Raw genomic sequence first — 15,118 nt, 5'->3', positions numbered from 1 at the left:
TTTTGAATATTCATGTTTAAGAACAATAATAAACATTATTAGATGTTATAGTCAGATGTTCGACTTAGATATATTTTTTAATGGGAATCCAAAGCCTTTGAGCCCCTCTGATTGTATTTTTTCTCTTTTAATGATATCTGGTAGCGGTCCTGCCTAACCCCAGCTTACCCACCAAAAAAAAAAGCTAAGGCCTCCAAGGCCATGGTGGCATGACCTCATAGCAATAAAGCATCCCTCCCCGAATCTTAGGGGTCCAACTTGGGTCGATTTTTGGCAAGTTTGATTGAGCTTTTCGCCTTTTTACCATAAAATTGGGTCGGGTTCGGCTGATTTCAATTCATTTTTCCCAAATTGCACCCCTACTGAATCTTGCTCCTTTTTTAATTATTAGTTATGACCCAACTGTGGAAAATGAACAATGTGAAGTCGTGGATTTTATTACACATTTACCCCAAAAAAGTGTCCAATGATAAGTAGGAGAATCAATTTCAATTTCTCACGAAGGATATATTGGATTGAAATAATATTTTTAGTGGAAATTTTTTTTCTTAGGATTTCTTTCTGCTTCCACAATTCAGAAGAAAATGACTTGGTTAGGGCATATTAGAGGGTTGTTTAGAAGAAAATGACATGGTTATGGCATACTTAGAGGGGTCTTATTATGAATTGAAGATCCCTAACAAAAATGCGAAATGCTGCGGTTTCATTTCCTTTTTTTCATGAGTAACCAAACAATGGAAAAGCGGGAAATTCTGGAAAAAATATTCCGAACTTTTCAAGAAAATTCCTGCAATCCTAGCAGGGCATAAGATTTTGAAGAAAAAAAACCCAACTGAATTGACACATTATTTTATGATAGGTTTCTCAACGATTACACGTCGAAGATGGGCTCTATTTTTACCTCAATTTAATCCAAATGCTTTGTGATATCCATTCAGTATGCGATGGTTTTACAAAGGATGTCTGAAATTTTCCACAGCCTCGGCTTTAATTTTCAACCCACTTGCCTTTTGTTCTGTACACACCCAAATGCAAGTTGGGTGCCATAAAGAAGAATAGAAGCTGCAGATATTATTCCAGAAAGGAAGAATCCCCATATCCTTGCATATAAATATCAAGGGGTCATTTTCATTTCCCCGACAAATTTTACATCACTATTAGAAGCTACACGTGCTTACTTTTTCTACACCGGTCATCATTTTCATGAGGAATTTTTTTTTTTCTCAAGAACAATTTTCGAATTTAATATTGATGACGCCCGAAATCTGACTGCACGAACTGGCTTGGCAGAATCTAGAGTCGTGCGCTAAGAGAAAAAGCGTCAGTGAGCACGGAATTGTGGCTCCGGACGGCCACTTCGACACTCAAGTCAGAAATAGGCAATTACAGACAATGAATGATGAATGGAGAAAGGCCAAATCAAGTTACCAGACCTAAAGGGGAGAAGGAGATGTGACTGAATGCTTTTGCTTGAGTGTGTAGATCCCTTTTTATAGGGAAGGTGATCCACGTGCTACTTTTTCTACATTGGTCATCATTTTCATGAGGAATTTTTTTTCTCAAGAACAATTTTCGAATTTAATATATAATCAATTTATATGTGTTTCATAATTCATAAAATTCTTTGTTTTCTTTAAGACCCCCTTTTTTTTTTTTTAATAACAAAAAGTGCATATTCACGTGACATTATTGCCTTTTGGGTGCAATGGGAATCCTGCAATTTTGTAAAACTTGGAATGTCAAATTGTCAACTTTCCTTGCCAGTACAACAATAGCTACAACTTCCGTTTAAAGCTTTTATAGAATATCTCAATGGGAAGTGATATTTCCACCCCCCCCTCCCTCTTCAGCATTTTTTACCCTTTGTATTTGTCTTTCCCAAAAAAATTATCTGCTTTCACCATCTTTTGTTTGTCATTTCCTAAGAATGAAGTCATTTTCATAGTAAATGCTAGGGCCACACATGGCTTTCATCGATTGAACTGTGCCAGCTTGATTGTGATTACCCCAGGTGAAGGGAACCATGAGGGTGTTAGGAGTGGTCCTAATACCCATCTGATTCGCCTCATAAAACGGGCCCACCCACATTTGGATATGGCATTGGTAGCAGTCAGGTGGGACCAACGGCGGGGGCATCAATTACATATAGGGGTGTCATGGGTCCAGACGGTCCGACGAGAATGTAAATGGGTAGGATTTGCCGATTTGGACATGACAGCGAGATTCAAACCGTGCCATTTGGATCCGTATCCTAAGGTCTGAATTTATTTTGGATCATGACCCATACGTAGCAACAAAATCCGAAGGATCATCCTAGATCCAAATGGAGGGCACCAATGTACGAAAATATCCTACATTTTCGTTCATTTATGTATATATTCATGAGGAATATTTTCTTACCAACCTTACTCATTACTCAAAATGACATTCTCTCAAGAGTTTCTTCTCTCTTCCCTCCCCTAATACTAAGCCCTGAGTAAGACCTAGGACAATCTGATTGACAGTTTAATTCGAAATCGACAGTGGCCCAAAGTAGGATCCTAAAAGCACTATGAAAAGGATCCGAGTGATTAAGGATCAGATCCGAAAGTATCTCGTGGCCAAGATATTGGTGGATCGGATGAGAAGTGGGTACGCTAACAAGTCTAGTCACACGGCATGTGTCTTAGATGGTTTCTAGTGTTATTTCCACCAAGACCCAAGCTAAGATACTTCCAGCCTTAGAGCAGATGTGGGTTAGATTGGCCCAAAGGGCTATCTTCCTTTTTCTCCTCATTGTTGGCCATTTTATAAGTGATAAGAAGTCTGATTAACTGCTAATATATCCGTTTGTTACTTAACGTTACTACTCTCTTGGTTTTTGAATTCGACCTGCAATTGGATTGCCGGAATCAGGAATCGAAATCGACATCATATTCTGATTCCTATTCTAAATCTCCTTTAAATAGAATGAGAAAAAAATAAAAATAAAATTTTGATTTAAAAAATCTAATAAAATTCCATGCCATCTATGGTGGAATTATAATACCACTACTTGGGGCGGAAAACAGATTCCATAATCTTTCCCCCCTTTAATTCCGTCAGAGTGTCAGTTCCAACCCTAACCCAATCCAAGATAGCATCCCCTCAACCCTAACCTGACCCAACCCTAGCCTCGGGTTGAGGATGGTCAACCCTAACCCAACCCGCCTCCAAATCAGGTCGGGTTGAGTCAGGTTGGAATCGGGTTCATCTACAGCCAAATAGGAAAATACAAGGAAGAAAAACAAAATAAAAGGAAGAAAAACATAATCCTGAGAAAATCATTATGAAATTAGAAGATTGAGGTCGGGTTCGGGTCGGGTCGGGTTGCCAAGGCCTCAACCCTAACCCAACCCGAATTTAAATCGGGTTGGCTTTTCCCAACCCAACTAGAGAAAATGCCAACCCAACCCGAGCCAAAATCGGGTTGAACCCGTTGGGTTCGGGTTGAGCCCGACCCAAGTTGCACCCCTACGAAATCAGGCGAATCGGAATCAGATACTAATTCCATCACCTGATTATGGCAATCGAAACCCACCTTTTGTGTGATCACATGAAATCATTTCAACTCTATACTCACTTTCGGTGATTGTATAGGTCAGGATCATTGTAATTTTTAAGCTATGGCCCATCAATTGGACGGTTAAGATCAATAGTCATGTATGTACATATTCCACATAGATCAATCATAACAATGGGTGATGCAGGTGCATTCCCGCCAAAATGTTTATGCCCGATTTTCAAGCTCTTTTTTAGACTATTAGATAGAAGAATATGGAAAAGTCATAAACTAAAAAGTTGTAGCTCTTTGAAAGATGTTTCCAACTTGTATTTACACACTCAATTTGGCCAAGTAGTTAGTGAGTTATAGTCAATTTAGTAGACCATGTCTGTTAGCTCTTTGACTAGTCAATGTGTTTGAGTCCCTAAACTTGTCAGTGAGCAAGAAGTCTACTTCTTGTTTTTCCTCCACAACCCAAAGGATTGTGTTTAGTCTATCCGAACAGTATCAATGGGTCCCTCATTGTGTTGGACCCCACTCTAGACCAAGGGAAAATCCACAGAGAACTATACGAAAGGGATGAAATATAGTGAGTATTGAAGGTTGATGGGAAGGGCATCAGGGCACCAGCCCAAAATTAGACGAAAAAGAGTTGACAATAAAGGCATCTAATGAAGCAGCTAGCAATCAGTTAGAAAGTTTAAAAGTGATATTCCAATTTAGCAAACAAAAAGACAAGACGGTTGATCATAACAAGAAGAAAGAACTAGGAGGCCTGCCAAAAGAGGTAGATAGCGGCAAAGAGAATGATTCATTTCAATAGGAGGTAAGTCGCTCAAGAGTTGCTAGTTGAATCCAATCAGGACATTTCATGAGGGATTTAAAATAACTGGCCTCCTAATTAGCTTATTATTTTGGAAAGTAATATTAAGGAAAGATCGTTTGCAAAAATAAAGAGGGTATGAACATAATTAAGTTAGAGGCTATCTGATTGTTTCACCTCTGTCGCGACCAGGTGGGTTGCCCTCTATTAGAAGTATAAAAGATAAATAACGCCTTTCTCCAACAGCTTAAGCTTTTGGAGAAGTTGGTAAGTTAAACATGGTATCAGAGCCAAAGGTCTCAAGTTCAAACCTCCCGGATAGCAAAAATCCACATGCGATGGTTGGCCAAAGTGGGACCACATGTGTTACGTGTTTGCCAAGTGGGCCACACGTGCGGGGGAGTATTAAAGTGTAAAAGATAAATAACGCCTTTCTCCAACAGCTTATGTTGTTGTTGGAGAAGTTGGTAAGCTAATATGGTATCAGAGTCAAAGGTCTCAAGTTCAAACCTCCCGGATAGCAAAAATCCACGTGCGATGGTTGGCCCAAAGTGGGACCACATGTGCCACGTGTTTGCCAAGTGGGTCACACGTGCAGGGGAGTGTTAAAGTATCAAATCAACTTGCAGATATCTTTACAAAGGCTCTAGGTGGTAACCATTTTCAATCCCTATTGAGCAAGTTGGGCATTTCGGATCTCCATGCGCCAACTTGAGGGGGAGTAATAGAAACTTTGTGTTGGGTATCCCAAAATATAAGGAATTACACATTGCACAATTTTAGATTGGAAAGTTTGAGTTGGGTACATGTTGCACTGTTGCCATATTAATCAATGTCTTGTATATTAGGAAAGTGTAATTTACACTTGCCTAAAGTCTAGAGATATCATTCCTGTATCAAGGGATTTTATGCCCCCAATTTTTGTAAAGCTTTGTATACTTATTCTTCTCTGTGAAGAGAATGAAACGATAATACAGAAACAAATACATTATTTTGTTTGGCTTTATTGTGGAGGGCTGAAAGTCAGATTAACCTCATCCCTTCACAAGAAAGTGAAAGGCTGAGTTCTGGGCGATGCACTTAGTCACGATGGACATGGACATGGAACGGTTTAATAAAGTTATAATCTCTCCTAGTCTTATAACACTCTCCCCTTTCAATTAAATATCGACAAAAGAATAAGATTTTTTTTTTTTATGGGTGACAAGAATAAGATTAAGGACGAAAGGGATACAATTCCTAGGAGAGAGAGAGAGAGAGAGAGAGAGAGAGAGAGTGAGTTCGTTGGATCCACTAAATGAGAGGAGGAATAATAGATGAAAAGATAGAATGTTATGTCCTATCATGTAGTCGTCACAGAGCATGACTGTGGTAGCATCCATATGCCAACTCAGCTACTTATGGTGACCTCTACTTGTTGTAGACTTCACGAGAAGTGGACATGTTCTTATCTTTAGGAACCAAAACAAGGACATGGGGACAAGCATGTGGAACCCAAGGGGTCATCACAACTGTAGTTCGAGCGAGCTCTCCCAAACATTCCTAACAGGGAGAGAGAGAGAGAAAAAAAACACCTCACTTTCCCACTCCACTTGATTGATATCTTGAATTCGGATGACATTATTGAGAGAGAGAGAGAGAGAGAGCCCAAGCACTATGAGATTCAGTTGGGAAACATTAGTAGACAAACAAGAGTTCCCAGAAACATTAGTAGACAGACAAGAGTTCCTACAAAGCCAAAAGAGAGAACCAAAAGAGTGTCCCTACAAATAACACTAGAAGATTCGATTTTAAATGGGGAAAAGGAAGGTAATCCACGAACCACTGCTCTCCTAGTGCTTCTCCTTTTCTCTATTGGAGGAAAACAGTCGGACCCACCATTGAAATAATAGGATGTGCCCATGTACGTTTTGCAATTGTTCACACTGATGTCAGCTAAGAGGGGGGATGGGTGGAGGTCGACTATTGGCCCTCGTTTACCTACAATGTCTTTTCTTTTAGAGGAAAGCCTCATAATAGGAGGAGAAGCCTCTTAAAAGATATCTAAGGTAAAGATGATTTAAGTCTCCGTTTTTATCTCTTTCTTTATTTGATTCCATGTTTATTTTACATATTAACTAGCTAGTACTCGTTTGAGCACAATGTGATTAGGAAAACATGGATTTTATTTACTTGGAAATTAGAATTGGTTTAGTGAGGTTTTGAAATTAGATATTGTTTTTAATTAGTTATCTTTACGAATTATTCAAGTAAAAAATTTTCGTTATGTGTCTTTTCTTTTATTTTATCTGAGGTGAATGTTATTTGCTAAACTATCATAAATTGTGTTGAGAAAATCCACCCAGCAAATTCAATCGTGCACAAATAAGCAGAAAAGTAGAAATAAAAGCAAACAACAAGATAAACAATGTGATTTTACGTGGTTTGGCTAAGACGCCTATGTCCATGGGTGAGAACACGATCTTCCACTATAAGGATTACAATGGATTTAACCCAGAACCCACAAACCTAAAACCCTTTTCTTGCTTCTTCAACCAAGATCATACACAAGAGAAACCCGAGAAAACCCTAGAAAAACCAAGGGGAAATCCTGAGAAGAATCTCTCTCTCTCTCTCTCTCTCTCTCTCTCTCACACACACACACACACACACACACACACACACACAAGCTCTTCTTTAGCCACCATGCTTGCACATGTGTTTTCCCTTTTATACTTAGGTTTTCCAAAAACCTAAACCGTCCCATTTCTATTTTGACTACCTACAAGAACTAGGAAATTAAGTTGTGGGAAACAATGCAAGTTTCCCAATAAATTGGATTGGATCTCAATGCAACAGAATGACAGAGGCAATGGATTAACTAAAATAAATATTTTAGCTGCAACGAAGATGCTTTCTTCACATTCTCAATTGACTTTGAATGGCAGCCTTCTCCACTCAGAGCTTTTGCATGACATAAGAATATTAGTAAATAATGATATATAAATAATATAAATAGAAAAAACATAAAAGGTTGAAGCCTTAAATCACCTTTAAGGGATTTATATTACTTTATTTTTGTCAACTAAAACACATCAAATGTAATGAGAAAACCCCAACAATAACACACCAAGTATTTTTCTAGATGCGTAGTCAAATGTCTCAGCCAAGTGTGTTCAATCAATAAAGTAATTATAGGCAATAATCTTGTATCCATTAAGATAGCATTAAATTACTCAGATATATTCGCGGTTAAGTTGTTATGCCCCAATTATTTCTTTAAAATATCCTAAATCCATTTTTGTGCCCTTATTGCGTTGCTTAATAGTCACCATGGCATAGTTAAATTCACTCTTAGGCTAAGTTATCATTTTTGTTTTGTTTCGTCTGAAATGGACGAAAAATTTCGTTCCGGACCGCAATCTAGAACGGAATGCCGTATATTCTATTTTGTCCTGAATTTTAGTCATTTAAGTAAATGTCTTTACTATTATAAGTGTCCATTTAGTTAAGATTTACGAGTAAATAAGGGAATACCTCCCATTTGGATTTATTAAAAATAGTTTCAAGACCCAATTTTAAAAGGATAAAAAGTTAACTTTCCAATTCTAATAAAAATTTTGAAAAAATCGGATCGGGTATCTTAACTTCCAAACGATGGGTATTTTTCAAATTTTAAAAATTTATAAATTCTATTATGTCCAAACATTATTAAATCCCAAGGCCGATAAAAAAATCTCATTATTTCGTCTCTAAATTCTTTTTATCTTGTTAGGCACTAGTTAACACAAGCATTTCGTCTCTTATATTTTTTTTAACAACTTTTTATTTTTTTGATTTTTTTTCATATTTTTAGTTATTAAAAAAATTCGGTCGTCATAGCTGAAGAAAAAGTTTCGAACGAAATTACCGAAATACTACAACGAAATTTACCAAAACGAAAAGGCAAATGAAACGAAATTCACAACTCAGCATTTAGGAGAACTTTACGTAGAAATTCATCATTTGTTACATACAAAAATTATGGAATGCATTTAGAAGCACTAATATTTGTTGATTACTCATGTCAAAGAATCCAATTAGTAAATGGGCTTTTTCTCTATAATTATTGGGAAATGATATATTCGGCCCCTTTTCTTACCTAGGCCACCCCTACTTGTGTAGAAAAGTAGTCATAAATACACTAAAGTTGGCTAGCCCGGGGAAGAAAAAGGGGTGAATATATCAGTCACTTTCCTAAATATTTCGTAAGACACTAATTGTAAGATGCTTAGGCATGTCTAATTGGAAAATTCGTATGCTAACAACTTAGATGGAGCCCAGTGGATGCCAAGTCTCCACCTTGATAGTCGGTCTGGATTTTACCACATCGGTGCAATTGTAATTTGAATGGAGACGAGGAATGATACAAACACACACGCATGCCTCCCTTAGGAGGAAGAGAGAATGAGAAGACGACGAGACAAAGCCACAAAGGTTTGTCTGTGCAGCGGCCGACCCAACATTTCCTAGTGGCAGACATTACCCACTGTACATAACTCGACTTTCTATGCATCAAAACAAACACAACCGTGACCCCCCTCTCTCTCTCTCTCTCTCTGGGGCTGGGTTAGGTTGGGGTGGGCCAACCCTAACCCAACCAAGGTAGCAACAGCTTAACTTTAAGCAGACACCTGGCAATTAAGATGATCAAGCTACACCCAATAAATAAATGGAAAAGAAAAACAAGGAATAGAAGATTATACACCTCTCAAGGGGGATGAAATTAAACATTTCCATGGTCGTCCTAGAAGCTCCATCACTCGTAAGCTGGTCGAGCCGGCCTTCTTATTGTGTTGGAAAGAGATGGAGATCCCTCTACTCAATCCGAAATCCCATCCAATCAATGTGCAAACCGCCAAGAATGAGGGAGACTTCCCTTCATAGAAGGCCAACCCTAACCCAACCCACCTTTGAATTTCTAAATCATAACCGAACCCGTCCAACATGATTTATCAAATCTGGTGGATCCGGTATTTTCTGAGTCCTTATGTAAAGAATTACAAAAGAAATTTTTTCAACAAAAAGATGTGAATTAAGATTGGTCCTGGGCAAAAAGAGATTAAAAACAAAACAAAAATATACATATTGGGTTTGGGACCTTCAGGTCAAGTTGGGTCCGGTTCGGGTTGCCCGCCTCAACCCTAGCCCAACCTGGAAATAAAGACAGTTGGCTTTTTCCAACCCTAACTAGACCAAATGCAAGGGATGGCCAACCCAACCTGAGCCAAAATCGAGTTAAACCTATCGGGTTCGGGTTGAGCCCGACCCAAATTGCACACCTAATCTCACACGCTCACAGACATCCACCTCTCTCTCTCTCATATAATATAATAAGTGCACGCGTGCTTGAGTCTCCACTATTCTAAACCATTATACCCTTGATTCGATTTATTTGCTTTGCTTTTTTAGTACGATTTCCGGACTAGAAATATGATATGATAACTCTATTTTACTTTTCTAATCGGTAGATTAGATCCTCTTTGTCTTTGCCATTAATTCTATTTAATATCATCTAATGTCACAAGCATGAACGCTATCTTATGACAGTGAGAGTTGGATGTAGCTTTCTCACTACAAAACAAATGAAAAAAAAAATAAAAAAAAATAAAAACAGCATGACCTGTTCTATGCCGATATGCTGGGGCATTTTCTGAATTCCTAAATATATGTTGCAAGATGGGACCATCCTCTCTTTTTTTTTTTTAACATTGAGGTCCCAACAGAGATGAATAGTAGAAGAGAACGGGATTTGGCTAGCATTTTACCGGAGAATACTAGGTTACTATTCCCTTTAATCAACACTTTACATGTGGCACGTAGCATGTTCTGAACCATTGAGTTAGTGGGCATTATGAGGAAGGGTCATAGGCCAACTAACCCAAAGGTTGTAATTAAGAAATGATTAACAAAAAGCTGATCTCACAACAGGCATTTGAACTGTCGAGATTGCTTCAAATAGTCGCCTAGGATCTAGGATGGGTGAACCACGAGCAAACAGATCAATGGTTTTGATGATTTAAAAAAAAAAAAAAAACAACATTCTAAATTTAAAATAAATAAAGGAAAAGAATCTCACAAACAAAGAAGGCTTGGTTTAAAAGTAGTTTCTATGTTCTATTTATCACCCTTAAACAAAGTTATTTAAACTTATCTTGCACATCATCTTTTCAAACTCCATAAATGTTTCATCTTTCTGTGGCTCTATCAAGACATCCGGACTTAATTCTTTGAGACAAAACTTGACCATGATCTTGATCTCCCTCAATTTTTTTAAATGATGGAATTTTGTTAAAGAAAGAAAGCTCCGGACCGAGAAGGTCATCAATTTGCTAAGTTATTAAAAGCCCAATCATCTGCTGCTGCTTCTTATTATAATACTGCATCATTCATCGACCAGCTAAGCTAGTGAAAGTGCAATCATCTGGCGTCTTAGCATGGTTTTAAATTTCAGTTTAGGTATGCATTTTGGCCCTCACCGAAACCGAAATTTCAGCCGAAATCGAGTACACAATTAAAAAAATAATATTTTATTTAATACCAAATTTCAGTTAAAATTTCAGAAATTTTGGTAAAATGGCTATATAATTTTAAAAAATTGAGATTTTTGGGTTGAATTTCTCGAAATTTCAGACGAAATCAGGTACGGTTTCAGGTATTGGCAGTTTCAGTTTTGGTGTTGATCGACGAAATTTAAAACCATGTGAAGGGAAAGTTTTATAAGACAGCTGTGAGGGCAGCCATGCTGTACGGCTCTGAATGTTGGGCCACCAAGAAGCAGCATGTGCATAAGATGAGTGTAGCGGAAATGCGAATGCTTAGATGGATGTGCGGCCACACAAGGCTAGATAGAATTAAAAATGAAGACATTCGTAAAAAGGTGGGGTGGCTCCAATTGAGGAGAAGATGAGAGAGCACCGCTTAAGATGGTTTGGACATATCCAACGTAGGCCTTTGGATGCTCCGGTGAGAAGAGGCGACTCATGCCAAATTGATGAAGTAAAAAGAGGTAGGGCCAGACCGAAAACAACTTGGGAAGAAACATTGAGGAAAGACTTGATAGCTAAGAACATAACAGAGAACATGACCTTGGATATGATAGAATTGAAGAAAATGATCCACGTAGAAGAACCCAACTAAAACCAGGATTAGAGTTGGCTAGATTCCTTTTATCTTCTTCATGATTTTTTTCTAAAGAATACATTTAGCCGACCCCAACTAGTTTGGGACAAAGGCTTTGTTGAGTTGAGTTGAGTGGCTTAGATGCACTGAAGAAAATTTTCCAATCTAAAATGAAATGCATAATCAGAAATACACTTTTGCTTTTCCATGCCATCTACTCAATTAGGGGTGCAAGTTTATACACTTTTGCTTTTCCATGCCATCTACTCAATTAGGGGTGCAAGTTTGTCCTTGTCAGCCTTGACCCGAGCTCAGGGCTGGATTTTCCAACCCTGAGGGCGGGTCAGGGTTCATTTTTTTAGACCCTGACTCAAGTTGGGTCGGGTGAGTCAGGTCGGGTTCTGGGTTAATGCTTCGGGTATCCGGACCCGGCCCGACCCTAAGTTTTCTATTATAGAATTGAACCATCTGTGCATGTTTCTTTTGCTAATGTTTTCTATTATCTTGGATTGATGTTTCTTTAGATTATTATTATTAATTGTCTCTGTTGCCCGTCCTGTTGTTGAATTCATATTGTCTTATTTTGTTCTCTTTCTCTGTTTATTGATCATTTTGTTCTATATGATAAGTGGTTGCTTTATTTTTGGCACTCTTAACAGGTATTTGCACTAGGGTCAATTCCAATCAGGGCGGGCCAGGGCCAGCACTGAGCCTGTAGGGCGGGCAATGGGTTGAGGTTTTTCGGCCCTGACTTAGGATCAAGGCGGGTCAAGGCCGAGATAATGGGGTCCAGGGTTGGGCTAGGGTTTTGAAAAACCCGACCCTGTTGCAGCCCTATACTCAATCATTGTCTGTTTACCCAAACTGATTATTTTGTTCAATTGAGTCCAATAATCAGTTCGGGATGCAAGTCGATTCCCAAAATCCAAAACAAACCGGCTTTAGATTGCGAATCTACGACCGGCATTTGTCCACACCGCTCACATTCAACACCCTATTTATAGCATCACATGGTTTCGAATCATGTTTATTTGAAGGAGTTTTTCAACTCATAATGAACAAACTCATGAAAGGATGAAACACATGGTAAAAAAAAAAATTAATAAAAGATCTCCCATCCCTATTAGTCAAAAACTTTAGTCTGTGTTCGAGGTTGGTCAAGAAAGACTAATGTTTTGTTTGTAAAAGAGGGAGCATAAAGAAAACTACGAAAGATTTCATTTTCCAATTACTAGCACTATATTTTACACCGATGTTAGCTTATCCTACAAGTCAACAAGTAAATCTACAAGTTTATTGTTCGATAGTGCTTGTATAAATAAGAATTAACAAATTGTAAAAAAAAGTAAATATATATTTTTAAATTTTTAAAAAATCACCGACTGATGTCTCTTTAACCATTTGATTAGAAGTAAATTTTGGATCTTGCTTAACATTAGGGTTGTAAATGGGCGAAAAGTTCATAGCCCAAATGGCCAAATCTGAATAAGATTATCAGAAGTAGGCATCACGATCAAAAAATCTTCCCTCAAGGGGGCTACCCAAATGTAGCTAAAGACCCAATCCATTTAAAGAAGAGTTAACACCTAAATTAGGGTCTAGAACCCGTGCTTAACTCTGTAGGACACAGGGCATAGCTCCCATAGAGGTTCTTTCTTAGGTCACGAGATTGGAAGGGATTAGACACCAATTCCGCCCGCCCGTTCAAAGGTCAATCTCTATTAGCATAAAAAATCCCATCACAATAATCTTAATATGCAAACAATATTCTAACATAAATCAACTATGAATGTTCTTTGGATATCCTGCCACGTTATCTGAAACTCTCATTGATTGAAGATGATCAGAGAGAAAATGCACTCCAAATCAAAACATTGACTGATGATGCACTATATTAAAAGAATTTATTTTTACCATTCTAACATGTCTTAAATTGAACGAATTGAAAGCCATACAATGGGAAAGAAGTACCATGATCCAAAGAGGAGCACCCTCGCCTAGACCATAGTTTCTTCTTATACAAAGAAAATAAAAAAGAGTTTGCATGAAAATAAAGACAAATTACAGGCAAATTAAAGTTTTCTTTCTCTGCCCAACCGATCAGAGGATTACTCAATTGGTCAGTTGAAGTGACTGATTAGTCTAATACTGCCCCAATTGGACAACCAGAGCTTCACCTAGATTGGTGAAAAGAAAGGAGAGAGGAGGTTCCTCCAATTGATGCAAAGAACAAAATTGTGGAAAAGTTTCCGGATCTCTTTAGAGTGGCATCAAGAAAAGAAGTGCCAATCCGTGCTTTGGGGATGGACAGACTTCCAAGAAAAGATCTAGACTATCGACCATCTTCGTTGCAGACAAATGCTTTATTATAGATCACTATGCCCTCGGCGTGGAGGCGGGTGAAACTACGTGTTTCTCTACTGTAAGTATTCTAGATCTGTTTGGGCTAAAATATTTGACACGTTTAGAATCTCTTGGGTGTCCCCAACGCATAATGTCGATCTCTTGGACTCTTGGTTTTTTGCGCCCCGGCCTAGAAAAGGCTTAATATTATGGAAGCTTGCCCTATTGGCAACAACTCGGGTCTTATGGAAAGAACGGAATGCTCGCACGTTCAAAAATAGAGTCAGAAGCGCCTCTTATTCCTTAGAGAAGATTATAGCACTAGCTATTTCTTGGGCTAGAATTCTCCCTTGCTTCAGATTATACTCAAGATTATACTCAACTACGGATATCAAGCGATGTTGGAAGAGATATGCTAGGGATCAAGAGGTAGTGATAGATCCCAGATGGAGTCTTCCTGAACATGGCTGGGTGAAGCTAAATGCTGATGGGTCTCGGCAAACCGGGCCCAGCCATTATTACGGGCCTTCTTAGAGACAAGAATGGGAATACCCAGTGGGCCTTCTCTGGGCCTGTTGGTTTGGAGGGTGGAGATGCGGAAGTGAGGGTTGCTCTCCAAGCCATCAAAATATTGGCCATACGAGACTTTGATAAGACTATTGTGGAGGGAGACTCTTAACATAATTAGGTGGCTAGATAGAAGTCACACATCCCCTTGAAGGTCCCTAGAGATACCAGACGAGAGATTGGATACTATGGAGGGTCACTTGGTTAGGTTTCAGCACAACTAGAGGTCGGAGACAATAGGGAAGCGGATAGGCTCGCTCAGGCAGGAATCGATCGCCCAGGCAGGAGTCGATCGCCCGGCATCGGAGAAATTCGACTTCTTGCCTCCTTGACTTTGGTTTTTTTTTTTTTTTTTTTTTTTGCTTCCTTTATGTTCTCCTCTCTCTCTCATCCCCCTCAGTTGTGAGCCTTTTTTTCTCATTAATAAAGCATTTCCATTTAACAAAAAAGCATGCATAATTAAAATCGGACAAAAAGTACTTCTACAAAGCACTAAAAGAAATCTAAAAGACACACTTCTCAATGTTAAGTTGAAGTGGAGGTTCCTTTGGCCTTTTCTTTTGATATCATCAAAATATTGAACGTGCATTCTTGGGTAAGCTTGACTGATCAAATCTGTTCTCAGGAGGCTTTTAGAAGGAAAATTTTTGTATTCTTCAAATTCATGTTTTTTTCGTAGGTAAGCTAGGATCGAACCTGCAACCTCAAGGTTGACATACAAA

Source organism: Tasmannia lanceolata, unplaced genomic scaffold, assembly GCF_043159265.1.
Source record: "Tasmannia lanceolata isolate RefF3 unplaced genomic scaffold, GAP_Taslan_0.1 ptg000007l, whole genome shotgun sequence".
Taxonomy (NCBI): Eukaryota; Viridiplantae; Streptophyta; class Magnoliopsida; order Canellales; family Winteraceae; genus Tasmannia; species Tasmannia lanceolata.
Note: the sequence above shows the minus strand (reverse complement) of the source record.